This window comes from Hyla sarda, chromosome 7 (assembly GCF_029499605.1).
Source record: "Hyla sarda isolate aHylSar1 chromosome 7, aHylSar1.hap1, whole genome shotgun sequence".
NCBI classification, from domain to species: domain Eukaryota; kingdom Metazoa; phylum Chordata; class Amphibia; order Anura; family Hylidae; genus Hyla; species Hyla sarda.
In genome coordinates this window covers 60,232,065-60,259,875 of record NC_079195.1, presented here as the reverse complement: position 1 = coordinate 60,259,875, position 27,811 = coordinate 60,232,065, and the positions used below count along the sequence as shown (strand labels likewise).

The following is a 27,811-nucleotide window of genomic DNA, read 5'->3' as shown; positions in this document are numbered from 1 at the left end:
TTTTAAATACATAAAGGGAATCTACACGGTAAAGTAGGAGATCATATTTAAAAGAAGAAAAACTACCACAAGAGGACATAAATTAGAGGGGCAAAGGTTTGTGCAGTAATATCAGGAAGTATTACTTTACTGAGAGAGTAGTAGATGCATGGAATAGCCTTCCTGCAGAAGTGGTCGCTGCAAATACAGTGAAGGAGTTTAAACATGCATGGGATAGGTATAAGGCTATCCTTCATATGAGATAGGGCCAGGGACTATTGATAGGATTCAGATTATTGGGCAGACTAGATGGGCCAAATGGTTCTTATCTGCCGACACATTCTATGTTTCTATGTACCACTTCCTTGGCCTGTCCTGTCGCCAGATTTATGGCCAATTGAGAATTTATAGGACCAGCTGGGACACCATCTTTGGCAACCTACGAGTGTGAAGGATCTACAGGATCAGCTGCAACATCTGTGGGCAAATGTGCCACAGGATGCCATACAGAACCTGTAAGCCTCGATACCCAACTGTATCTCATCTCCTATTCAGGCTAGAGGTGGTCCAACATGGTACTAGAGGCTCCATTCAGAAATTTTTGCTGTAATATCGTAATCACATATATAATCATTACATTCACACAATGCGCATATAAAGTTTCAACAATTCTAACAATGTCTTATTGGTAAACAATAACAACACGCTGCATCTAGCATTGAAAGGGTAAAATTCTGCAGTACATTAAGCTAATCTGTCTATTAAAACTAAAAGAATTGCAGACTTTTTTTTTATTCTCTTGGAGTCGAATTGAAGTGTGTAGAATACAATACTCCGCAAACTTCCCCAAATCTAACAAAATCGGCATAATAGCTGCTATTTCAGTGGAGTTCCCACTGTGCTGTGCTGCACAATTCCATTTAAAGCCGGCCACAGATCACTCCGCTGTCTCTCCTAATCTGCTCATTTTCTCGTTGGTTTAGACTGGTATTTTCGGGACACATCACACTCGTTCCATGCACTTGCCATCCAGACAGCAGGAGCATTTTCATGAAGCATCACTATAGCCCATTCCCGGGAGACTTTCACCTCCAGCTTTAGACCATGACCTCTTGTTCTAACACTTCTGCTCCTCTCACATATCCTTCCTTCCCAGATCTGCTGAATTCCTGGATGATTTGTTTCCTCGTGTTCAGCATTCATCTTACACATGCAGCGCCGCTCACTAATATTCTACTGCTGTAACCATCTCCTTTACTAAAATTATCAATATTCAACAATGACAGGGAAGTATCTTCATGTCCATTATCTAACCAACGATGAGCCTGCATTGTTCACTTTAGTTATAGGTCTAATGTAAATCTGTAATAGGGTCCCCACCTACCAATTGTGTTATATAGGACTGGTCTTATATTGTGCATAGAGACCGTTCAGGTTTCCTCTTGCTCCAAAGCCCAAATGATACTGCAGCCTCTAAATTCTACACAGTTACGTCCCCATACGGGAACACAAGGACCAATATAGTCAGGTACTGTACAATGATAATTCTGAAAGTCGTCATTAGGGTAGGGTCACACACAGGGCATCTGCAGTGTATTTCACGCTGTGGATGCGCTACCGGCTGTCACAGAGAGAGGGCAGAGAGAGCTCCTAGCTGCAGCTGGGAGCTTGCTCTGCCAGCAGCGCATCCACAGCATGAAACCCTACCCTAAAGCCTAAGTGTGACCCTACCCTAAATCGATATATATAACTCAACGTGTGTGTGTATGTTCCAGCGAAACTTCCACAGGGTTGGAGATAACTTGGTATATGTCACTTGTATATCAACAAAAAAATATAGTAGACTTAAATAATCCCTAGCCTACCCCCTTATGCCAGGGTTGGGGTTTTCTCTAATAATAGTTAGTGCAGGATATGAGGTCAAGATATGAGGACATGATTTGAGGATGGGATATGTCAAGGTCAGGATATGAGGTCAGGATATGAGGTTGAAACACAAGGATATGAGGATGGAATATGAGGTCGAGATAGAGGTCAAGATATGAGGATGGCATATGAGGTCGAGATATGAGGACCGAATACAAGATTGAGGATAAGAGTTCGGGATATAAGGATGGAATACGTGGTTGAGATATGAGGTCAATATATGAGAATGGGATATGAGGACAAAATATGAAGGATAGCTGGAAGGGATATGAGGGTGGAATATGAGGACAAGAGTGTCATTGTTGCTTTTCCTCTCCCACAAGGTTTATGTAAAAAACACAGAGTTCTCTGCTAGTTAATAAAATAGAATTGTGGGATTAAACGTTGATCCATATGGACAGGGTTTATTATCTTTATATGTAACTACAGCTCTTGATAAATAAAGGGTGATTCAAAAGGATAGTATAATATTAAAAGATTATTGTAAAGTAACCTCAGAGTTAAATGGCTGTTGAATAAAAGTCAAAGCAAAACTGCCCATAGGAACCAGTCACAGCACAGCTTTCATTTTCCAAAATGAAATGTGCCTCATAGTGTGACATACGATGATGACAGCTCGACAAGAAAAAGCTTTTTGCATTTTGGAATTTGCAAGAACGGGGTACTGCTGTGAAAGTACAGGGAAACTTTCTGAATAAATTTGGTGAATGTGCTCCGCATAGAAAATGCATGTCACGTTGGTTGAAGCAATTTAAAACCACTGGGTGTTTATGTCATGGGAAATGTCTTGGTCGCCCAAAGAGACAGCAGGATGGTCACCACCACATTTCCATTTGTGAAAAATGAATCATAATCACCTGTGTAAAAGATGGCGTGTGGTGTCTGCCCAAATCAACATGGCGCTCGAATAGACACAGAGCTCCCCGCCGGATGTGACACCACACCGTAATGGGGCAAGTATGACTGCAAAAATCAAGATGGGGAATGCTCATACTAGTAATAGTTAACAGCACAAGATGACATAATCCCCTATGTTAAACATACGACACAATATATTTGTAATGCAAATAAGAAAGTAAAGAATATAAAATAATAATGCAGAGTAATTCAATAAGTTCCTCTATGTAGAAATTACAGACATATTGTCATGAATCGGCTGGCTGGAGGTGGATCCTCTGTGCCAGAGAGGGATTGGCGTGGACCGTGTTGGTGGACCGGTTCTAAGTTGCTACTGGTATTCACCAGAGCCCGCCGCAAAGCGGGATGGTCTTGCAGCGGCGGTAGCAACCAGGTCGTATCCACCAGCAACGGCTCAACCTCTCTGACTGTTGAAGATAAGCGCGGTACAAGGGAGTAGACAAGAGCAAGGTCGGACGTAGCAGAAGGTCAGGGCAGGCAGCAAGGATCGTAGTCAGGGGCAACGGCAGGAGGTCTGGAACACAGGCTAGGAACACACAAGGGAATGCTTTCACTGGCACAATGGCAACAAGATCCGGCGAGGGAGTGCAGGGGAAGTGAGGTATAAGTAGGGAGTGCACAGGTGAACATACTGATTAAGCCTGCTGTGCCAATCAGTGGCGCAGTGGCCCTTTAAATTGCAGAGACCCGGCGTGCGCGCGCCCTAAGGAGCGGGGCCGCGCGCGCCGGGACAAGACAGACGGGGAACGGGTCAGGTACGGGAGCTGGGATGCGCATCGTGAGCGGGCGCCTCCCGCATCGCGAATCGCATCCCGGCTGGGAGTGATATTGCAGCGCACCCGGTCAGCAGGTCTGACCGGGGCGCTGCGAATGAGAGGATGCTGCGAGCGCTCCGGGGAGGAGCGGGGACCCGGAGCGCTCGGCGTAACACATATGCTAATTCTCCATAATAACAATGGTATATATAACTACTTTAGGACATGCGCCAAAATGTACAGCGCTGCAGCAAGTAACTTCGTGACACGGCTATAAAGTGAGCACAGGAGCTGGTGAGCAGGTGAGCTTCATTTGCTATCAGCAGCCAGAGCCTCACTGATCATGGTGGACATCAGCAATCCCACTGATGTCTGCCATTAACTCTATAGACGCTGTGATTAATGCAGATCACCGCATGTATAGAAAAAACCATAGGTTTCGGTGGTCTTATCAGACCCCCACTGTGCAATCACAGGGGTCTGATAAGCACAAACGGCTGCCAGATGTTTCTTAACTTTCGCTGGCATGCAAGATCGCCGAGCTTCTAATGCAGCCTGGAGAGCCAGGCTATACAAAAAGATCGCTGATAGTACTGATAAGTACATAGCAATCTAATGGGGGCTTAACCTCTTAAGGATGCAGGGCGTACCTGTATGCCCTGCACTCGGTCCCGGCGGCTAATGACAGCCGGGACACTGGGCTAATATCGAGCGCCATCGTGCGCTATTAACGCTTTGGATTCGGCGTTCAAAGTTTATCGCTGCGTCTAAAATGAAAATTAAAGCTTCCCGGCAGCTCAGGTGGGCTGATCGGGACCATAGCAGTGAAATCGCGATGTCCAGATCAGCTAGAACGCGAGCAGAGGTCCCTCACCTGCCTCCGTCGCGTCCGATTGGGAATTGATTACTCCAAGCCTGAAATCCAATCGACCGCCGATTACACTGATCTTTGCCATGTTAATGCATGCATGGCAGTGATCTGTGTATGAGATCAGTATGTGCAGTGAAATAGCCATCTGGGGGCTATAACACTGCAAAAAAATAAAGTTTAAAAAAAAAAGTTAATAAAGATCATTTAACACCTTCCCTAATAAAAGTAAGAATCACTCCCCTTTTCCCATTAAAAAAAAAAAAAAACTGTTAGGCTAGGTTTCCACTTGTTTTTTTTTCTGGCAGTTTTTGGAAAACTGCCACTGCAGTTTTTGAGCCAAAGTCAGAAGTGGATCCATAAGGGAGGAGAAGTATAAGTCCTTCCTTTATATGTCCTATTCCTTTTGAATACACTTCTGGCTTTGGCTCAAAAACTGCAGTGGCAGATATCCAAAAACTACCAGAAAAAAAACCAAGTGGAAACCTAGCCTAAATAAAAATTTTAAATAAACATATGTGGTATCACCACGTGCGGAAATGTCCGAGCTATAAAAATATATAATTAATTAAACCTCACGGTCAATGGCGTACTCGCAAAAAAATTACAAATTACAAAATAGCGTATTTTTGGTCACTTTTTATAAAATGAAAAAATTAATAAAAAGCGATCAAAAAGTCCGATCAATATAAGAATGGTACTAAAAAACTTCAGATCACAGCGCAAAAAAGGACTCCTCATACCGCTCCGTACGCGGAAAAAGAAAAAAGTTATAGGGGTCAGAAGATTAAATTTTTAAACGTATACATTTTCCTGCATGTACTTATAATTCTTTTTAGAAGCAATACAAAATCAACCCTATATAAGCAGGGTATTATTTTACCGTATGGACCTACAGGATAAGATAAGATGTAATTTTTACTGAAAAATGCACTGCGTAGAAACGGAAGCCCCCAAAAGTTACAAAATGGCATTTTTTCTTCAATTTTGTCGCACACTGAATTTTTTTCCGCTTCACTGTGGATATTTTGGTAAAATGACTAATGTCACTGCAAATTAGAATTGGTGGCGCAAAAAATAAGCCATAAAATGGAATTTTAGCTGCAAAATTGAAAGAGTTATGATTTTTTGGTAATGAGGAAAAAATTAAAAATGCAAAAATGGAAAAAGTCCTTAAGGGGTTAAAAATTAAAAAAAAAAAAAAAAAGGCTTTTTTACACATTTATAAAACCACCACCGTACGAAAAAAAAAATTCCCCATTAAAAGAACATACATTTTTTTTATAAAAATAAGAAAACACTACATATCTGGTATCCCTTTGTGCATAAATGTCTGATCTATTAAAATATAATAATTATCATCACACATGGTAAACAGTGTAAGCATAGAAAAATGTATAAAAATAAATCAAAAAGTTCCATTAAAAGGGGTACTCCGGTGGAATTTTTTTTTTTAAATCAACTGGTGCCAGAAAGTTAAACAGATTTGTAAATTACTTCTATTAAAAAATCTTAATCCTTCTAGTACTTATTAGCTGCTGAATACTACGGAAAACGTATCCCCTATCTTAAGGATAGGGAATAAGTTTCAGATTGCGGGGGGTCCGTCTGCTTGGCCCCCCTTGATCTCCCGTACGGGGCCCTGGTAGTCAGCAGCAATGGGCCGTTCCTGACCACTCACCCAGCCATTCTCAAGGGGCTTGAGAATGTCTGGCTGGGTATGCCAGCCAAAACGTCGCCCACATGCTTGTGTAAATAAAGACCATCACTTTTTTCACCTAAATGGAGTGCAGCAGTCTGTTTGCTGTAAACTTGCAACTTGTCATTTTTAGTGTCACAGTGTTACCTCTGCATACACTGTAGTATTAAGAAAGTTCAAGGGCCGCTGTCAAGTTGTTTGCTGTACACTGCGGGATCTTTTACAGCGTGCACCCGTGCCACTTCTTTGGAGTGCAGCTGAGCTTGGGAGACTGTAGATGCAAGTTTACATACTTGTGAAGGGAGGCTCCTCAGCCACACAACAACTTTATACCACAGTGGCTGGGAGGTGATACCAGACACTGCGGACATTAGAGTGGTCACTCTTAGGAACAGGACATGAAGGGACTATCCGGATGGTACAGTAAGCCCTAGAGGGGAGAAAATCGTAACGGAGGGGCACGTGACAGGGGGATGATGGCCAGGTAAGAAAGGGTTAATTGGGGGTTAATAGTTAGGGTGAGGAGGAGTAGGAAGGGGTACTTAGAGCCAGGGAGGAAGAGGCAGAGCCAGTCGGCACAGCGAGGTGAAGAAGATTGGTGAAGAAGATCACAGCGCTCCCACCCGGTGATGGCTTCTACCGTGGATGAGGTGCTGCTGCAGGTACAAGAGCAGGCGATGCGGAGGGGTCCTCGGTAGTGATGTCGTGAACATAAAATTTTCGGTTTGCGAACAGCGAACGTCAGCAAAAGTTCGCGAATCGGGCGAACCGCCATTGACTTCAATGGGCAGGCGAATTTTAAAACCCACAGGGACACTTTCTGGCCACAATAGTGATTTAAAAGTTGTTTCAAGGGGACTAACACCTGGACTGTGGCGTGCCGGAGTGGGATCCATGGCAAAACCCCCATGGAAAATTACATAGTTGATGCAGAGTCTGGTTTTTAATCCATAAAGGGCATAAATCACCTATTATTCCTAAATGGTTTGGAATAACGTGGTTTAGCCCCCTTTAGGCAGCACATAGAGCCCCCCTTTAGGTATTACATAGTTAGATTGCCCCCTTTAGACAGCACATAGATTCACCCATATTAGGCAGCAAATAGTTAGAGCCTCCCTTTAGGCAGCACATAGTTAGATCCCCCCTTTAGACAGCACATAGATTCACCCATATTAGGCAGCACATAGTTAGAGCCTCCCTTTAGGCAGCACATAGTTAGATCCCCCCCTTTAGGCAGCACATAGATTCCCCCATGTTAGGCAGCACATAGTTAGAGCCCCCCTTGAGGCAGCACATAGTGGGATTCGAACAAGGCAGCAGTACTAACCTCTGAACCACCATGCTACCCTTAGCATACATCTAATATCCACAGTTGCAAAAATGGACAGAGATGTCAGCAGAGAGCACCTGAAAAATGAAGCATGTACACATGCCTGAAAAATTTGGTATTGTTGCAGCCGCTTCTGTAGCAGCGGCCATAAAAAATACAGCTCCATAACAATTGCAGCAGTAGAAGCTAGAAAAATGAGGCATGTACACATGGATAAATAATTGGGTATTGTCGCAGCCGCATCTGTAGCAGCAGCCAGAAAAATTGCAGAACCAGAAAAAGTGCAGTAGCAGAGGCCATAAAAATTAGGCATGTACACATGGATGAAAAATTTGGTATTGTTGCAGCTGTAGCAGCGGCCATAAAAATTGCTGCACCATAACAAGTGCAGCAGCAGAGGCCAGAAAAATTAGGCATGTACACCTGGCTGGAAAATTTGGTATTGTCGCAGCCGCTGCTTTCGCAGTGGCCTGAATAATTTCTGTTTGTTTTGCCAGGTAGAAAGTGCCCTAAAACATTGCGGCTTGAACCCTAGTTGGTGGCGGATAAGTCACGCAAGTCATCCGGCATTCAGAGTTCAAATACAGCAGTGTGTGGACAGCTGTGTCAGGAGCGGATCCAGAGTTTAGTCTTGGGAGGGGCGCTATGATTACACTGCTCAAAAAAATAAAGGGAACACTAAGATAACACATCCTAGATCTGAATGAATGAACTAATCGTATGAAATACTTTCATCTTTACATAGTTGATTGTGCTGACAACAAAATCACACAAAAATTATCAATGGAAATCAAATTTATCAACCCATGGAGGTCTGGATATGGAGTCACACTCAAAATCAAAGTGGAAAACCACATTACAGGCTGATCCAAATTTGATGTAATGTCCTTAACCCCTTAACGACGCAGGACGTATATTTATGTCCTGCGCCGGCTCCCGCGATATGAAGCGGGATCGCGCCACGATCCTGCATCATATCGCGTCGGTCCCGGCACTCATCAACGGCCGGGACCCGCGGCTAATACCACACATCGCCGATCGCGGCAATGTGTGGTATTAACCCTTTAGAAGCGGCGGTCAAAGCTGACCGCCGCTTCTAAAGTGAAAGTGACCCGGCTGCTCAGTCGGGCTGTTCGGGACCGCCGCGGTGAAATTGCGGCGTCCCGAACAGCTGACCGGACACCGGGAGGGCCCTTACCTGCCTCCTCGGTGTCCGATCGACGAATGACTGCTCCGTGCCTGAGATCCAGGCAGGAGCAGTCAAGCGCCGATAACACTGATCACAGGCGTGTTAATACACGCCTGTGATCTGTGTAGAAGATCAGTGTGTGCAGTGTTATAGGTCCCTATGGGACCTATAACACTGCAAAAATTTTTTTTTTAAAAAGTGTTAATAAAGGTCATTTAACCCCTTCCCTAATAAGAGTTTGAATCACCCCCCTTTTCCCATAAAAAAAATAAATAAACATATGTGGTATGGCCGCATGCGTAAACGTCCGAACTATAAAAATATATCATTAATTAAACCGCACGGTCAATGGCGTACGCGCAAAAAAATTCCAAAGTCCAAAAAAGCGTATTTTGGTCACTTTTTATACCATTAAAAAATGAATAAAAAGTGATCAAAAAGTCAGATCAAAACAAAAATCATGAGTCCTCATACCGCCCTGTACATGGAAAAATAAAAAAGTTATAGGGGTCAGAAGATGACATTTTTAAACGTATAAATTTTCCTGCATGTAGTTATGATTTTTTCCAGAAGTGCGACAAAATCAAACCTATATAAGTAGGGTATCATTTTAACCGTATGGACCTACAGAATACTGATAAGGTGTAATTTTTACCGAAAATGCACTGCGTAGAAACGGAAGCCCCCAAAATTTACAAAATGGCGTTTTTATTTTATTTTGTCGCACAATTATTTTTTTTCCGTTTCGCCGTGCATTTTTGGGTAAAATGACTAATGTCATTGCAAAGTAGAATTGGCGACGCAAACAATAAGCCATAATATGGATTTTTAGGTGGAAAATTGAAAGGGTTATGATTTTTAAAAGGTAAGGAGGAAAAAACGAAAGTGCAAAAACGGAAAAACCCTGAGTCCTTAAGGGGTTAAAACCAGTCAAAATGAGGCTCAGTAGTGTGTGTGGCCTCCACGTGCCCGTATGACCTCCCTACAAAGCCTGGGCATGCTCCTGATGAGGTGGTTTCCTGAGGAATGTCATCCCAGACCTGGACTAAATCATCTGCCAACTCCTTGACAGTCTGTGGTGGATGGAGTGAGACATGATGTGCCCAGATGTGCTTAATCGGATTCAGGTCTGGGGAACGGGCGGGCCAGTCCATAGCATCAATGCCTTCCTCTTGCAGGAACTGCTGACAGACTCTAGCCACATGAGGTCTAGCATTGTCTAGCATTAGGAGGGCCAACCCAGGGCCAACTGCACCAGCATATGGTCTCACAAGGGGACTGAGGATCTCATCTCGGTACCTAATGGCAGTCAGGCTACCTCTGGCAAGCACATGGAGGGCTGTGTGGCCCCCCAAATAAATGCCACCCCACACCATTACTGACCCACTGCCAAACCTGTCATTCTCGAAGATGTGGCAGGCAGCAGAACGTTCTCCACGGCATCTCCAGACTCTGTCACGCCTGTCACATGTGCTCAGTGTGAACCAGCTTTCATCTGTGAAGAGCACAGGGCGCAAGTGGAGAATTTGCCAATCTTGGTGTTCTCTGGCAAATGCCAAATGTCCTGCATGGTGTTGGGCTGTAAGCAGTACCACCACCTGTGGATTTTGGGCCTGCATACCACCCTCATGGAGTCTGTTTCTGACCGTTTGAGTGGACACATGCACATTTGTGGCCTGCTGGAGTTCATTTTGCAGGGTTCTGGCAGTGCTCCTCCTTGCACAAAGGCGGAGGTAACGGTCCTGCTGCTGGGCTGTAGCCCTCCTACGGCCTCCTCCATGGCTCCTGATGTACTGGCCTGTCTCTGGTAGCGCCTCCATGCTCTGGACACTACACTGACAGACACAGCAAACCTTCTTTCCACAGCTCGCATTGATGTGCCATCCTGGATGAGCTGCACTACCTGAGCCACTTGTGTGGGTTGTAGACCCATGCTACCGTCTCATGCTACCACTTGAGTGAAAACACCGCCAGCATTCAAAAGTGACCAAAACATCAGCCAGGAAGCATAGGAACTGAGAAGCGGTCTGTGGTCACCACCTGCAGAACCACTCCTTTATTGGAGGTGTCTTGCTAATTGCCTATAATTTCCACCTGTTGTCTGTTAAATTTGCACAACAGCATGGGAAATTGATTGTCAATCAGTGTTGCTTCACAGAAGTGTGATTGACTTGGAGTTACATTGTGTTGGTTTTTCCTGTACCACTTCTTGGGAGCTGTCTAGGCCTTTAACCCATTAAGGACCAGGCCATTTTTCACTGTAGGTCCAGAGCGTTTTTTGCACATCTGACCACTTTCACTTTAAGCATTAATAACTCTGGGATGCTTTTACCTTTTATTCTGATTGTTTTTTCGTGACACATTCTGATGAAAAAATTGAAAATGTTTCTAACTTTGAAGCTCTCTGCTTGTGAAGAAAAGAGACATTCCAAATAAATTATATAGTGATTCACAAATACAATATGTCTACTTTATGTTTCCATCATAAAGTTGACATGTTTTTACTTTTGGAAGACATTACTTTTGAAGAGGGCTTCAAAGTTCAGCAGCAATTTTCCACAAAATTTTCAAAATCAGAATTTTTCATGGACCAGTTCAGGTGTGACGTGGATTTGAAGGGCTTTCTTATTAGAAATACCCCATACCCCACAAATGACCCCATTATAAAAACTGCACCACTCAAAGTATTCAAAATGACATTCAGTAAGTGTATTAACCCTTTAGGTGTTTCACAGGAATAGCAGCAAAGTGAAGGAGAAAATTCAAAATCTTAATTTTTTACACTCGCATGTTCTTGTAGACCCAGTGTTAGAATTTTTACAAGGGGTAAAAGGAGAAAAATCCTCTCAAAATTTGTAGCCCAATTTCTCTCGAGTAAGGAAATACTTCATATGTGTATGTCAAGTGTTCGGCGGGCGCAGTAGAGGGCTCAGAAGGGAAGGAGCGACAGTGGGATTTTGGAGAGTGATTTTTTCATAAATGGTTTTTGGGGGGCATGTCACATTTAGGAAGCCCCTATAGTGCCAGAACAGCAGAAAACCCCCAACATGTCTTACCATTTTGGAAACTACGCCCCTCAAGGCACGTAACAAGGGGTCCAGTGAGCCTTAATACCCCACAGGTGTTTGACGACTTTTCCTTAAAGTCGTATATGTAAATGAAAAAATATTTTTTTTTCATTAAAGAGCAGTTTTTTCCCCCAAATTTACCATTTTTATAAAGGATAATTGGAGAAAATGCCCCCCAAAATTTGTAACTCCATCTTTTCTGAGTATGGAAATACCCCATGTTAGGACGTTAAATGCTCTGGGGCGAACTACAATGCTCAGAAGAGAAAGAGTCACATTTGGCTTTCAGAAAGCAAATTTTGCTGAATTGGTTTTGGGGGGGCATGTCGCATTTAGGAAGCCCCTATGGTGCCAGAACAGCAAAAATACCCACATGGCATAAATTTGGAAACTACACCCCTCAAGGAACGTAACAAGGGGTATAGTGAGCCTTAACACCTCACAGGTATTTCACAACTTTTTGTTAAAGTTGGATGTGTAAATGAAAAAAAAAATGTTTCGCTAAAATGCAGTTTTCCCCCAAATTTTTCATTTTTGCAAGGGGTAATAGGAGAAAATTACCCCAAAATTTGTAACACCATTTCTTCTGAGTATGGAAATACCCCATGTGTGGACGTCAAGTGCTCTGCGGTCAAACTACAATGCTCAGAAGAGGAGGAGCGCCATTGAGTTTTTGGAGAGTGAATTTGTTTGGAATGGAAGTCAGGAGCCATGTGCGTTTACAAAGCCCCTCGTGGTGCCAGAACAGTGGACCCCCCCCCACATGTGACCCCATTTTGGAAACTACACCCCTCACAGAATTTAATAAGGGGTGCAGTGAGCATTTACACCCCACTGGCATTTGAAAGATCTTTGGAACAGTGGGTGAGCAAATGAAAAATTTAATTTTTCATTTTCACAGACCACTGTTCCAAAATTCTGTCAGACACCTGTGGGGCGTAAATGTTCACTGTACCCCTTATTACATTACGTGAGGGGTGTAGTTTCCAAAATGGGGTCACATGTTGGGGGGGGTCCATTGTTCTGGCACTATGGGGGCTTTGTAAACACACGTGGCCTTCAATTCCGGACACATTTTCTCTTTAAAATCCCAATGTTGCTCCTTCTCTTCTGAGCATTGTAGTGCCCCCGCAGAGCACTTTACATCCACATATGGGGTATGTTCTTACTCAGAAGAAATGGGGTTACAAATTTTGGGGGGCTTTTTTCCTATTTTCCCTTGTGAAAATGAAAAATGTATGGTAACACCAGCATTTTAGTGAAAAAAAATTATTTTTTTCATTTTCCCATCCAACTTTAACAAAAATTTGTCAAACACCTGTGGGGTGTTGAGGCTCACTATACCCCTTGTTACATTCTGTGAGGGGTGTAGTTTTCAAAATGGGGTCACATGTCGGTATTTATTTTTTATGTGTTTATGTCAGAACCGCTGTAAAATCAGCCAACCCTTTTACCTCTTGTGAAAATAAAAAGTAAAGGGCAACACCAGCATGTTAGTGTAAAACATTTATTTATTTATTTTTTACACTAACAGGCTGGTGTAGACCCCAACTTTTCCTCATAAGTGGTAAAAGGAGAAAAAGAGAAAAAGCCCCCTAAAATTTGTAGTTCAATTTCTCCCGAGTACAGAAATACCCCATATGTGGCCCTAAACTGTTTCCTTGAAGTACGACAGGGCTCTGAAGTGAGAGAGCGCCATGCGCATTTGAGGACAAAATTTGGGATTGCATAGGGGTGGACATAGGGGTATTCTACGCCAGTGATTCCCCAACAGGGTGCCTCCAGCTGTTGCTAAACTCCCAGCATGCCTGGACAGTCAGTGGCTGTCCAGAAATGCTGGGAATTGTTGTTTTGCAACAGCTGGAGGCTCCGTTTTGGAAACACTGCCGTACAAGACGTTTTTAATTTTTATTGGGGGGGGGGGGGGGACAGTGTAAGGGGTGTACATGTAGTGTTTTACCCCTTATTTTGTGTTAGTGTAGTGTAGTGTTTTTAGGGTATATTTGCACTGGCGGAGGTTTACAGTGAGTTCCCTGCTAGGAGTTTGCGCTGCGGTGAAAAATTTGCCACAGCTCACACTTGAAGCAGAAAACTTACTGTAAACCCGCCCGTGTGAATGTACCCTGTACAATCACATGGGGGGAGGGGGGCAAACCTTCAGCAGTTTAAAAACTACAACACCCAGCATGTACTGACATACCGTGCATGCTGGGAGTTGTACTTTTGGAACAGCTGGAGGCACACTGGTTGGAAAACCTTCAGTTAGGTTCTGTTATCTATCTCAATATTTTCCAACCAGTGTGCCTCCAGCTGTTGCAAAACTACAACTCCCAGCATGAACTGATCGCCGAAGGGCATGCTGGGAGATGTAGTTATGCAACAGCTGGAGGGATCGCAACTACAACTCCCAGCATGCTGGGATTTGCAGTTTTGCAACATCTGGAGAGCTACAGTATAGAGAAAATTGCAAACTGTGGTCCCGCCAGATGTTGCAAAACTACAAATCCCAGCATGCCCTGACAGCAAAAAGTTGTGTGGGCATGCTAGGAGTTGTAGTTTTGCAAGATCTGGAGGGCTATAGTTCAGAGACTACCATATAGTGGTCTCAAACTGTAGCCCTCTAGCTGTTGCAAAACTACAAATCCCAGCATGCCCAAACAGCTGTCTGGGCATGCTGGCAGTTGTAGTTTTTGCAACATCTGGAGTGCTACAGTATAGAGACAACTGTATAATGGTCTCGGACTGTAGCCCTCCAGATGTTGCTAGGCAACTTACCGGCTTCCGTCGGATCCAGGGAGCCTGCTGCACGACATCGCCGCCCGCCGATCTCCGACGCCGTTCGTCGCCCGCAGCCTCGCCTGCAGGGTAAGTGGACTCCGGCGCCGGTCCCCTTCGGCTTCCCCGTCCTGCCTATTGTGGGTGGGTAGGACGGGGAAAACGAAAGTTAACCCCCCCCCCCCCCCCCGCCCCCGATCTGCTATTGGTGGTCGCGTCTAGACCACCAATAGGAGGAATGGCACCCCTGCCACCTCACTCCTATCCCTTCAGGGGGATCGGGGGTGTCTTGGACAATCGTGATCCCCCTTATATTCCGGGTCACCATAGACCCGTAATAACCCGGAATTGCGCAAATCGCAAGTGTGATTTCACTTGCGATTTGCGCCGATTGCCGACATGGGGGGGGGGGTCTAATGACCCCCCTGGGCATTTGCGCGGGGTGACTGCTGATCGATATCAGCAGTCACTCCGGTCCCCGCCCGGCGGACGGCAGGGACCGAAATTCGCACGGACGTACGTGTATGTCCTTGGTCCTTAACTACCAGGATGCTTAGACATACGCGTACGTCCATGGTCCTTAAGGGGTTAAAGGAGTATATACATATATTCTATCAAAGCACTTCATGAACTTTGTGTTGAACTGTTGTTTCAGCCTGTAGCCTTACTTTTTTGAACAGACATACAGTGGACAATTATATCGGGACTTTCATCCCAGTATCACTATGTATATATATGTATTATTTCCATTCTTTGTGTGATCCCTTATATGTTATTTTAATGTTTTTTGTACGCTAATAAAATAAAGATTTACTGATTAATTCTACACCTTATCCTTGTTTCTTGGGGGATGTCTGGTGCTTTTGCACAATTGTAGGTGTAAATATTATTAAATGTATCATACAGTCCTAACCTTGTTTAAGACTCATAGGCCATGTTCACACGTCCGAATTTCCATTGCGGAATTCAGCACGGAAATTCCGCTGTAGGAGAGTCCGGTTGAATTCAACAGGATTCTGCTGCTCTGTGCACATGGCAGAATATCCATGCCAGATGTTTCCAGCACAGAAATTCCATTTTCTGTACCCCACACATTCATTCTTTCTGCAGACACTGCACGGAATGCATAGCGGTCTAGGAGACAGCTGTCCGCACAGAGATTTTCCATGCGGACATTCTGTAGTGTGAACATGGCCTTACATTACAAACAGATAGGATATGTTTAAACAGATATATCAATATTACAAAGATCATAAGACATTTTAAGCAGTTTACGTATAATATATTAGAATGTTTCCAAAAACAGGACTACACATAGGACACGTGGTCACACATTTATTATACTGGAAGAAAGGAGATTTTGTCTAAGGCAAAGGGTTTTTTACACTAAGAACAGATGTGGTTTTATTAGTCTGTACAGACTTTTAAACAACAACTGGATGAATATTTGCTAAAACATAACATTAAGGGATATAGGCCCTGATTTTTTTAGCATGTTGTGATGCCCGCGCTGTAGCATGTTGTGATGCCCGCGCTGTAGCATGTTGTGATGCCCGCGCTGTAGCATGTTGTGATGCCCGCGCTGTAGCGTGTTGTGATGCCCGGGCTGTAGCATGTTGTGATGCCCGCGCTGTAGCATGTTGCAGAAAATTATTTCCAGTATAATAATCAAATATACCAATTACCACAGAATGGGAAAGTGCTAAAGAAGTTTTTACCATTTAAAACTACAGCTCCCAGTATGACCTTAAGTATGTGGTGAGGAGATGCTGGGAGTTGTTGTTTCACCCATCATTACTGCAGAACTTACAAGTGACTACAGCTCTGATATGACATAGTGAGGAGAATACAGAATTATATCAGTGACAACAGGTGACGTCTTCTCTATAGTCTTTCCTTATCTAATTCAGATGGTACATACTGCCGGGTCCAGCTAAATGTTCACTCGACGCAAAGATGGTTCCTCGCTATGTCAGCGGGCTCTGATCCTCTATATGAAAACAATAGTTATTATAATACTGCCAAACACCATATCCTTTGAATATAATACTGGCACACACCCTCTGAATATAATTCTGTACACACTGTACACACTCTGAAAATACTACAACACACTGTACCCTCTGAATATAATACCGCCACACGCCGTATCCTCTGAATATAATACCACCACACACCGTAACCTCTGAATATAATACTGCCACACACCGTAACCTCTGAATATTGTCACGGATCGGTAGGCTGGAGGTGGATCCTCTGTGTCAGAGAGGGTTTGGCGAGGACCGTGTCGGTGGACCGGTTCTAAGTAGCTACTGGTTTTCACCAGAGCCCACCGCAAAGCGGGATGGTCTTGCAGCGGCGGTAGCAACCAGGTCGTATCCACCGGCAACGGCTCAAGCTCTCTGACTGCTGAGATAGGCATGGTACAAGGGATAAGGCAAGAGCAAGGTCGGACGTAGCAGAAGGTCAGGGCAGGCAGCAAGGATCGTAGTCAGGGGCAACGGCAGGAGGTCTGGAACACGGGCTAGGAACAAACAAGGGAACGCTTTCACTAGGCACAAGGGCAACAAGATCCGGCAAGGGAGTGCATGGGAGGAGATCAGATATAGTCTGGGAGCAGGTGGAAGCCAATTAAGCTAATTGGGAAGATTGGGCCAGGCACCATCATTGGTGCACTGGCCCTTTTAATCTAGAGAGCTGGCGCGCGCGCGCCCTAGAGAGCGGAGCCGCGCGCGCCAGAGCATGACAGCCAGGGACCGGGACAGGTAAGTGACCTGGGATGCGATTCGCGAGCGGGCGCATCCCGCTGTGCGAATCGCATCCCCAACTGCCATGACAGTGCAGCGCTCCCGGTCAGCAGGACTGACCGGGGCGCTGCAGGGAGAGAGACGCCGTGAGCGCTCCGGGGAGGAGCGGGGACCCGGAGCGCTCGGCGTAACAGTACCCCCCCCCCCTTGGGTCTCCCCCTCTTCTTGGAGCCTGAGAACCTGAGGACAAGACTATTGTCCAGGATGTCGTCCTCAGGTTCCCAAGATCTCTCCTCTGAGCACTCGACTACAAAGGGTCCAAGATAACGTGGTCCGAGATACAAACTGGGGACACGGAAGCCGAAATACTTGGCGGAGAGCCACACAAAAACAGGAGGAGCTCTTCTCTTTTTTCCGGCAAGCTTCTTCACCCGGGATGAGGCCAGCATGAGGAATTTCAGGGTCTTTTTCCAGATGGTGGCGAAGCCCCGGGAAACCACATCAACAGCGGGCACACAAGAAGGCGTGGGGGTGGGGAGGGAGGGAAGAGGGTCAAGCCCGGCACAGGGCAGAGTGACAACAGGACGGGAGCCGTGAGGAGGAGGCACAGCATAGTCCAGACAGGCCTTGGGGAGGCCAGGTAAAGGGGGAGACACAGAGGCTTGACTGACGGGACTGGGAGCAGACGTGAGGCACTTCCTGTGGCAAGAAGCACCCCAGCTCCCGATCTCCCCGGTGGTCCAGACAAGGGCAGAAGATGGGGGTTGGAGCCATGGCAGACCGAGGAGGACTTCAGAGGAGCATTTGGGCAAAACAAAAAGTTCCATGCTGAAGAGCAGGGGTTCTGTGCGGTAACGCACAGTGCAGTGTAGAAGTAAATCTTCTTTCTTCCTGCGGCGAGTCCTCTCTTCAGGGGTCAGGCGGGACCGATCCACTTGCATAGCCTCCTCGGCGGGAGGCACAGGGGTGGTTTGCAAAGGATACTGTAAGAGAAGTGCTCCGGGCGGTGTGGCACATGGCAGGGCCTTCCCAGGCAGGAGACCACGGCAGAGTCTAGAATCCTCATCAAATTTGTCCGGCAGGGACAAGCAGGGGTTAGGAGCGGCCGGTTGCTGCGGAGGAGTTGCAGGAGCCGGCGGAGGAGATGGTTGTTGCAGCTGCTGTGTCTGTGACTGAAGTTGCTGTATCTGCGGCAGCAGCTGCTGTATCTGTGACTGAAGTTGCAGTGTCACGGTGGTCAAGTATGCCAGCTGGTGATTTCGTTGGGTGATCTTTAGGGCTTGCTGGGCGATCACCGTGGAAATGTCGGCAAGACTTGACAGCGGCACCTCAGCGGAATCCATGGCCGGATCTACTGTCACGGATCGGTAGGCTGGAGGTGGATCCTCTGTGTCAGAGAGGGTTTGGCGAGGACCATGTCGGTGGACCGGTTCTAAGTAGCTACTGGTTTTCACCAGAGCCCGCCGCAAAGCGGGATGGTCTTGCAGCGGCGGTAGCAACCAGGTCGTATCCACCGGCAACGGCTCAAGCTCTCTGACTGCTGAGATAGGCATGGTACAAGGGATAAGGCAAGAGCAAGGTCGGACGTAGCAGAAGGTCAGGGCAGGCAGCAAGGATCGTAGTCAGGGGCAACGGCAGGAGGTCTGGAACACGGGCTAGGAACAAACAAGGGAACGCTTTCACTAGGCACAAGGGCAACAAGATCCGGCAAGGGAGTGCATGGGAGGAGATCAGATATAGTCTGGGAGCAGGTGGAAGCCAATTAAGCTAATTGGGAAGATTGGGCCAGGCACCATCATTGGTGCACTGGCCCTTTAAATCTAGAGAGCTGGCGCGCGCGCGCCCTAGAGAGCGGAGCCGCGCGCGCCAGAGCATGACAGCCGGGGACCGGGACAGGTAAGTGACCTGGGATGCGATTCGCGAGCGGGCGCGTCCCGCTGTGCGAATCGCATCCCCAACTGCCATGACAGTGCAGCGCTCCCGGTCAGCAGGACTGACCGGGGCGCTGCAGGGAGAGAGACGCCGTGAGCACTCCGGGGAGGAGCGGGGACCCGGAGCGCTCGGCGTAACAAATATAATACTGCCACACACTGTAACCTCTGAATACTGCCACACACTGTAACATCTGAATATAATACTGCCACACACTGAACCCTCTGAATATAATACTACTACACACTAAACCCTCTGAATATAATACTACTACACACTGAACCCTCTGAATATAATACTACAACATACTGTGCTCTCTGATTATAACCTTGCCATGAACCCCCTGAATACAATACCGTAATGTATTGTGGCTCATAAAAACCATACTACCCCAAAAATTCCTTATAATATACACTATGGCAAACATTTATCTTTGTCTTTAGACAGTTTTTTTGGGGGGTCTAAAAAAGCAGGGTTTATTTATGCCTTTTTTTGCGCCTTTTGGTTTACACATTTCTGCTGATTTTGAGTTGCAATCCACCGATTTTGGCAATACACATGATATGGAAGGGATTTATGAACTGCGCCTTTTTATAAAAAGGCGCAAAAAAGGTGCAAAACCACCAAAAAGTCTCTAAAACTACACCAGCCCAGACTTAGCTGCGCTTTTTGGTGTATGTGAAGAGAGAAATCTTGGAAAATGTGACCTGCACAAAATGTATCAAATGCTCTGCTACCTTTGAATAAATTTGGTGCTCCTACACATTACCAGCAAAAAAAGGTGTAGAAAAATGCTTCACGTACACCTACAATGATAAATGCTTCACTTACACCTACAATGATAAATGCTTCACTTACACCTACAATGATAAATGCCGGCCTATACCTCTGAAATGCAAAACATTCTGTGCCCCTCATATATAGTAATAATGACCATCCTGTGCCCCCACATATAATAATTATAACCCGTCCTGTTCCCTCCACATAATAATGCCCTCTGTCCTGTGCCCCTCGCATATAATGCCCCCTGTGCTGTTCCCCTCACATATAATGCACCCTGTCCTGCCTCCTCAGGGAGCATTATATGTGAGGGACACAGGACATGGGGCATTATATGTGAGGGACACAGGACATGGAGCATTATATGTGAGGGTCACAGGACAGGGAGTATTATTAGTGAGGGGCATATGACAGGGGGGCATTATAAGTGAGGAGCAAATGTCAGTGGGGCATTATATGCGCACATGACGGGGGGGCCCTGTCATGTGCCCCCACATACAGTGCCCTCCCTGACATGTGCCCCTCACTTATAATTTGCCCTTTTCTGTGCATGCCCCCTCCTCCCAGTTTTAATAATTCCCCTGTACCATATAGCGCCTGAGCAGCTATCTCTAGCTGTCACCTTTCTCACACGCTGCTCCATTCTTGCAGTGTGAGCCGTGGGGACATGATCTCCGGGCGCCGATCTGATGATGTGACTTTTAGTTAATGGAATACCGTAAGAGTCTAAGGCTATGTTCACACGATGGAAATTCCGGATGGATTTCCACATCTAATTCCACGTTTAATTTCCACATAAATTTAGAGCCAGGGTGACAAAAATCCTTGCATTAGCCCTGAGCCTAAAGCATAGGTCTGCAGCCTCTAGAGGGTTAATGTTCTTGTGTTGCATTGTATTTCATGTATGACTGATTTGGTCACATGTAGACTTCTGTCTCAAACATGTAGGAGCCAGTTCCAAGTTCCATTGCGTTCCATTGCGTCCTGTCGAGAACAGCCGTCAAACTCTCTTTTTTTTTTTTCCAGTTTCATAGTCAATGAAGTCCGTTGGGCGCCACTGTTTTTCAGCGGGAATAGTGGGAGAAAAAAATGGCACCGGCAGTATTTTTTCTCCTGCTATTCTCCCCGACGGCTGTCACACTAGTATGAAAAGGGCCTTAGCTGGCCTTTTATAGAGCCCTGAAAAGACTAAAATTAGTGAGCCTAGGTACTGCTAATATCATGCATACCTCCTATAAATACTGTAGGTCTGCTAGCAAATCACTGTTCCTACTTAAAATTCTAGTCTCGCCGAAATACAGATCTAAGGTACAGTCTCAATCTTCAGTCTTACTAAATAGGATTTATCAAGAACAGATAGGTCGAACAAGGACCATTTTGCCTTTCACTGGATCTTTTTATTGGCCTTTGGTTGAACCAGTGCCCGCCTGTCTGCCAAGTCAGGGAGAACTTTCCTGGATACACTTCATCAAGTGTCGCTTTACAGATTACTGGCAAAAGTGTTAGTAAAGTGGAGGCCTTATAATGCACTACAGCATGGTTTACTACGTGTGAAAATCATCGTTCAGCAGTTTTAGTAAATAGACATTAAAACTTACATACTAGAGAAGCCTTAACGTCTACACATATCTGCAGAGTTTAGTTCCATGTGCACATGCCAAAGCACTAAAGATTTTTTTCTGCAAAGTAGTTGTGAAAGAATTGTAATTCAAAGGGACAGTGACCAAATCATCATTCTCCTGATTCCTAAGCTGCACTCATCAAAAATCATATGCAAGGGACTGTGTATTTTCTGTATTTGTGAAAAAGTTTAGTAAAGTTACAAGTTGTTTATAGAATTTTGGCCACTGAGGTCTTATTCCTGGACTTTGGAAACAGCTTCATATACAGAAAAGATCACTGTGGGGTTACCACTCAACTATGGTATACACACAAGGGAACCTATGGATGGAGGGTGATCAAAACACTATTTACAATTGATCACAAAGTGATCACTGTTATGATTCGGCTAGCTGGATGTGGATCCTCTGTGTCAGCGAGGGATTGGGGTGGACCGGTTCTAGGGTTGCTACTGGTTTTCACCAGAGCCCTCCGCAAAGCGGGATGGTCTTGCTGTGGCGGTAGCAACCAGGTCGTATCCACCGGCAACGGCTCAACCTCGCTGACTGCTGAGAAGGCGTGGGAAAGAAGGACTAGACAGAGGCAAGGTCAGACGTAGCAGAAGGTCAGGGCAGGCGGCAAGGTTCGTAGTCAATGAAGGTAGCAGAAGATCTGGAACACAGGCTTTGGACAACACTAACGCTTTCTCTGGCACAAGGTCACAAGATCCGGCCAGGAAGGGAAGGGGAAGTGAGGTTATATGGACAGGGAGCAGGTGGAAGCTAATTTAGACTGATTGGGCCAGGCACCAATCACTGGTGCACTGGCCCTTTAAATCTTAGAGAGCTGGCGCACGCGCCCTAGAGAGCGGAGCCGCTCACGCCAGAACATGACAGCCGGGGACCGGGATGGTTAAGTGGCTTGGGATGCGATTCGCGAGCGGGCGCGTCCCGCTATGCGAATCGCATCCCCATCGTGAATGTCAGTGCAGCGCTCCCGGTCAGCGGGTCTGACCGGGGCGCTGCAGAGAGGAGAACGCCGCGAGCGCTCCGGGGAGGAGCAGGGACCCGGAGCGCTCGACGTAACAATCACTAGTACCCTAATCTTACCATCCACTTATTAATTACTATTGTAAAACATAACTTTTATTGTCATTATGCCTAATATTAAAATGCCAACAGGCGGTCTCTATATGAATTGACAAGTATTCCTAAAGCCAACAGGTGGCTTTCTCAAGAGCTATAGGGCAAATGGCGTGTATGGGAGCCGATTTGGAGGTTATATAACCTCCCCTTTGTGATGTCATCAAACAAGATATTGTTGCATTATTCCTTCTGAGTTCATTGGTGAATCAGTGATTGATGTTACTCTTGACCAATAAGGTCTATCACATTCCGTGACGTCTGTAGACTTCCCATCATGCCTCTGCATCCATAAACATAATTGACAGGTTAGTTGGCCAATACTGGTTTTACCTATTATCGTCCGCTTCTCTTACTGGTTACTTCAGGTTCTTTCCGTACCTGCGCATACTTCTATGCGCGAAAAGATAGCTGCCAGCATCGTCTATCCAGGACGGCGCTTGCGCACGTGCTATTGTTTACATGTCTATCTATTGTTCCTCTTCCAGAGTGACGCGGCCGCATTTGATTGGCTTTCCAACTCTCTCCTCTTATTGGTCCACCATTCCTACTGCGCAGAACTTGCTGCACTAACTAATAGTTTCTTTCTATCTCCTGCGCAGAATCCTCTGCGCGGATTGATAGACTGATTGTGATAGAATCAAGCTCATATCAAAATCATATAGATCGCTCATAATTACTATTTTGGACAACAGGTAAGTATTTATTTCCACAGTACACCAATGATCCCATCGTATTACTTATATGGATGATTAACCAATAACACTAGTAAATTAATTATAATATTGTGGGATTCCAATTTCACTATTGGATTATTTCTCTGATTCTACCACATGGTTCTTTATATATCTGAGGCTGCATCATTCCATTACCAAATTGTTATCTCGTTTGATGACTGTTTTTATTGAAACTATCCTAGCTCCCTTTAAAGGCAATCAAGAATATTATATCTGAATATGTTATTTTCCTGCAGGTTAGATTGTATAATGTTCTTCACAAAAATGCCTTGAAGGTAAACTCTTAATTTAGGCCATTAGGATTCTGACTCTTCAGGCAGTAAATCCACCGCGCTTCCTTTTAACAATATCTCAACTATGGGACAAAATCATTAGGGACTACTATTGACAGCATAGCCTGACACATACCCAAAACCACCACAAATGTGTATAAGGGGATTCTAGACTTTGTGACCCAAATACACAATCTCGTTCCAGAATTGCAGCCTGCATTATAGAGCTGCGTTCACAATTCAGCTGGATGTTATTGGAACTAGTTTACACTCATGCTGTCAGACACATCCTAATCTCTTTGCTGCAGTCCTATAAAGCAATAAGAAAATTACATACAAAATTTCCAAAAACACAAATCAAGAGAACAAGTTCTGACTAGCAAGAAAAGTTTGTAGCTTTCAGCTCTGAAGCCTGCAGAATCATGACTGCAGCTTTGAGGAATAATACAGGCTGTAACGCAACTTTATTTAAGTGTGAAAACTGGTGAAGGTGAACATACATTTTAGCACTAAAGAGTATTCCATCCACAAATATTTAATAGCTACTTAACAGGCAATGGGCACTATGTTGGTGGGGTCTGACCACTGGGATTGACAATGACCCCATAGTTTTACCCTTTGAGAAACAATACAAGTCAGAACAAGTCACTTTGCATTGTGTCTTTCTTCATTGAATAGCTGTCCTAAATAGTCGTCACCTTGCATCTTTTATCCATTTTCTAGACCAATATTTTCTATTTCCAGTTATTATTGGAGACATGTTACAGTCACATGTTACAGTCACATTTCCAGAAATACCATAAACTTAAAGGAGTAGTCTACTGGAAACTAACTTCAGTCTGTTGGGCCCGGGCTGCAAAAAAGAAAACAAACTTTAACTCCCCTGCATTCCCTCGGAACGCTGCTACAGCAGTTCAGTCCTCCGGTCCGGTCTTCTTCTATGTGCACAGATCGTCACACTGCGATCATCGCTGCTGCTGGTGATAGGCTAAGCGCAGTGTGACGATCCGTGCACACAGAAGTAGAAAGAAGACCGGACTGGAGGACTGAACAGCTGTAGTGGCGCTACAGGGGAACAGAGGAAGCTGAGTTAAAGTTTGTTTTCTTTTTTTGCAGCCCAGGCACAAAGGACTAAAGATACTTTCCAGTAGACAACTCCTTTAAAGGATATGAACATAAAATGATACGTAGATACAGCTTTATCATAAAAAAGAAATGGAGGATTTGCTTGTAGAAGAGTCTGTAAAAAATAAAAATAAAAAAAGCTGGAAGCCATTGCCTGCTATGGGCAACTGATGCTATTTTTCTTTGCACCAATTTTGATAAATCTTTGCCACTGGGGCTGCTACTGGGCCGTGCCCCCTATGAGCACTGGAGTTCCAGTGACAGTGTTGGTCAACCAAGGTTGAAAATTTGTCAACCTAAAATTTGGTCTGGATAAGAGTGGTCCTCTTCTGAAGAGGTTTCACGTATAAGCCTATGTAGATGCTTTAGACTGGTGGCCTTATGCCCCTTCTGCTGTGCAGGATGCTCCTTTTTCAAAGACACTACAATAATAGGAAATGGAGAGGAAACCATTCTAAAAATCCTGTATGGCAGTGTATAGAGGCGATGTGGCTCCCTAGTATGATGCTGCACACCCTCTCTGCTCTACCAAACAGTCTCCATTTGTTGCAGTAGGTATGAAGATATTAAGGGAGAATCATTAAAGGGGTACTCCAGCGCTTAGACATCTTATCCCCTATCCAAAGGATAGGGGATAAGATGCCTGATCGCGGGGGTCCCGCCACTGGGGACCCCCGTGATCTTGCACGCAGCACCCAAGTTAAAATCAGTCCCCGGAGCATGTTCACCCCGGGTCTGATTACCGGCGACCATGGGGCCGGCGGCGTGTGACGTCACACCTCTGCCCCTGTGTGATGCTCCGGGGACTGATCTTAACTGGGGTGCTGCGTGCAAGATCACAGGGGTCCCCAGCGGCGGGACCCCCGCCATCTGGCATCTTATCACCTATCCTTTGGATAGAGGATAAGATGTCTAAGCGCCGGAGTACCCCTTTAAAACTTGTGCAGAAGAAAAGTCGACCAATGGCCCATAGGAACCAATCAGACTGCTTCTTTTATTTTTGAAAAGGCTTCTGAAAAATAAAAGAAGCAATCTGATTGGTTGCTATGGGCAACAGGTCTCGATGAATCTCCCCCATTGTTCCTATAACATGGAGTAATGGAACAAGCAAAACCTTTGCATGCCTCTGTATGTACTGACGAGAAGCAATCACCCCGAAACAGCTCTGCAGATACATATTCACTCCTTCTGGAGAGGTTTCTGGCTTGGTATACATTCCCAGTCAGTTTCTAAGACTCCTATGTTAAAGTGAAACATTGATGTTAAGAGAAATGTGGCATGAGAAAGCTGCTTTGCATATATTTTCTTCCCAGGCCTCTTTATGATATCGGGCCTTATTCACCTCTATAGGAGCCCTATATCGATATTGGGAGATCCCTGGTGAACCCCTATTTCCCCTTGAACCTCAATCTTTCTTAGATGTATGATTCTGGTTTAGACAATTTAGCCAGGGGTCTTTAGGCAGGCTGAATTCACTTCAGTTGCAATCTTTACTGTAAGGGTAGGGTTACACATTATGGATCCGCAGCGTATTTTATGCTACAGATCCGCCGATGACCGATCCTATAGTGTGTCTATCTTGTCTGCTAGTAGCAGTAATCTGCCGCTATGAGCAGACACACAGGGGCCTGTGACTCGTTGTGCGCATGTGCAGTATAATCACAGACATTGCGGTCACTCCCCCTGCTCCCTAAGCTAGACAGAGAGCAGCCGCGATGTTTGAGTACACTGCGCATGCGCGAGGCAAATCGCAGGTCACTGTGTGTCTGCTTGCAGCGACGGATTGCTGCCACTAGCAGACAAGGCAGGCTTAGCAGGAGGCACACTCTAGCGTCGTTCATCGCCAGATGTGTAGCATAAAATGCGCTGAGGATCCGTTACGTGTGACCCTACCCTTACAGTAAAGATTTCAACGTGGCTGCATAGCGGCGGATTGCTGCTATGAGCAGACAACACAGGCACAGCAGGAGGCACATTCTAGGGTCAGTCATTGACGGATCCACACCGGATCCGTTACGTGTGACTAAAAGTGGCAGATCTTGTTGCTGTTTTCTGGGGAACCCTGACCAAGTTGTAAGGAACTCCAAGTAATCCTGGTTGGGAAGCAACTACACTGTCTTTTTCTCCTACAAAGGGGTATATACAAAAACTGGGCACCAGGCGCGCACACAGACAGCCAGGCACTTGTGCAAGAAGAATGCAATAAGTCCTTAAAGGGGTATTCCAGGCAAAACTCTTTTTTTTATATATATATCAACTGGCTCCGGAAAGTTAAACATATTTGTAAATTACTTCTATTAAAAAATATTAATCCTTCCAATAGTTATTAGCTTCTGAAGTTGAGTTGCTGTTTTCTGTCTAACTGCTTTCTGATGACTCACGTCCCGGGAGCTGTCCAGCTCCTATGGGGATATTCTTCCATCATGTAAGGGATATTCTCCCATCATGCACAGCTCCCGTGATGTGACATCATCATTGAGCAGTTAGACAGAAAACTTCAGAAGCTAATAACTATTGGAAGGATTAAGATTTTTTTTATAGAAGTAATTTACAAATCTGTTTAACTTTCCGGAGCCAGTTGATATATTAAAAAAAGTTTTTGCCTGGAATACCCCTTTAACTCTCCATGTCTCTCTCACTAAGACTGAGTTCACACTACCCCAAAACTAAAACACAAGTTTTCATCAGTATTATGGCAGCTGTCAGTTTAGGCCATCTGATCCATTAGGCCGGGATTTGCAGTTTTAATACGAATGCTATTAAACATTCCTTTGAGGGGTCTTCCAACCACCCAACCTCCACGGGGAGATAGACCCTTTAGAAAGACCCCATACTAAAATGTAACCTTTATTTATAATATTTAAAAAGGAAATTCCCAAACTGAATGTGGAAATATAATAAATAAAGGTAAAATTTTAGTGGGGGTCATTATAAAGGGTCGTTGTCCCTGCGGGAGGAAACCTCTGTAGG

At 45.3% G+C, this 27,811-nt stretch overlaps 1 protein-coding gene across 1 annotated transcript in view; it reads right to left on the bottom strand.

Annotated features, from left to right (window-relative positions):
* Positions 1 to 27,811, bottom strand: part of LOC130281650 (vertebrate ancient opsin-like) — a 120,479-nt gene that overhangs the window by 72,276 nt on the left and 20,392 nt on the right. The window lies entirely within an intron of this gene.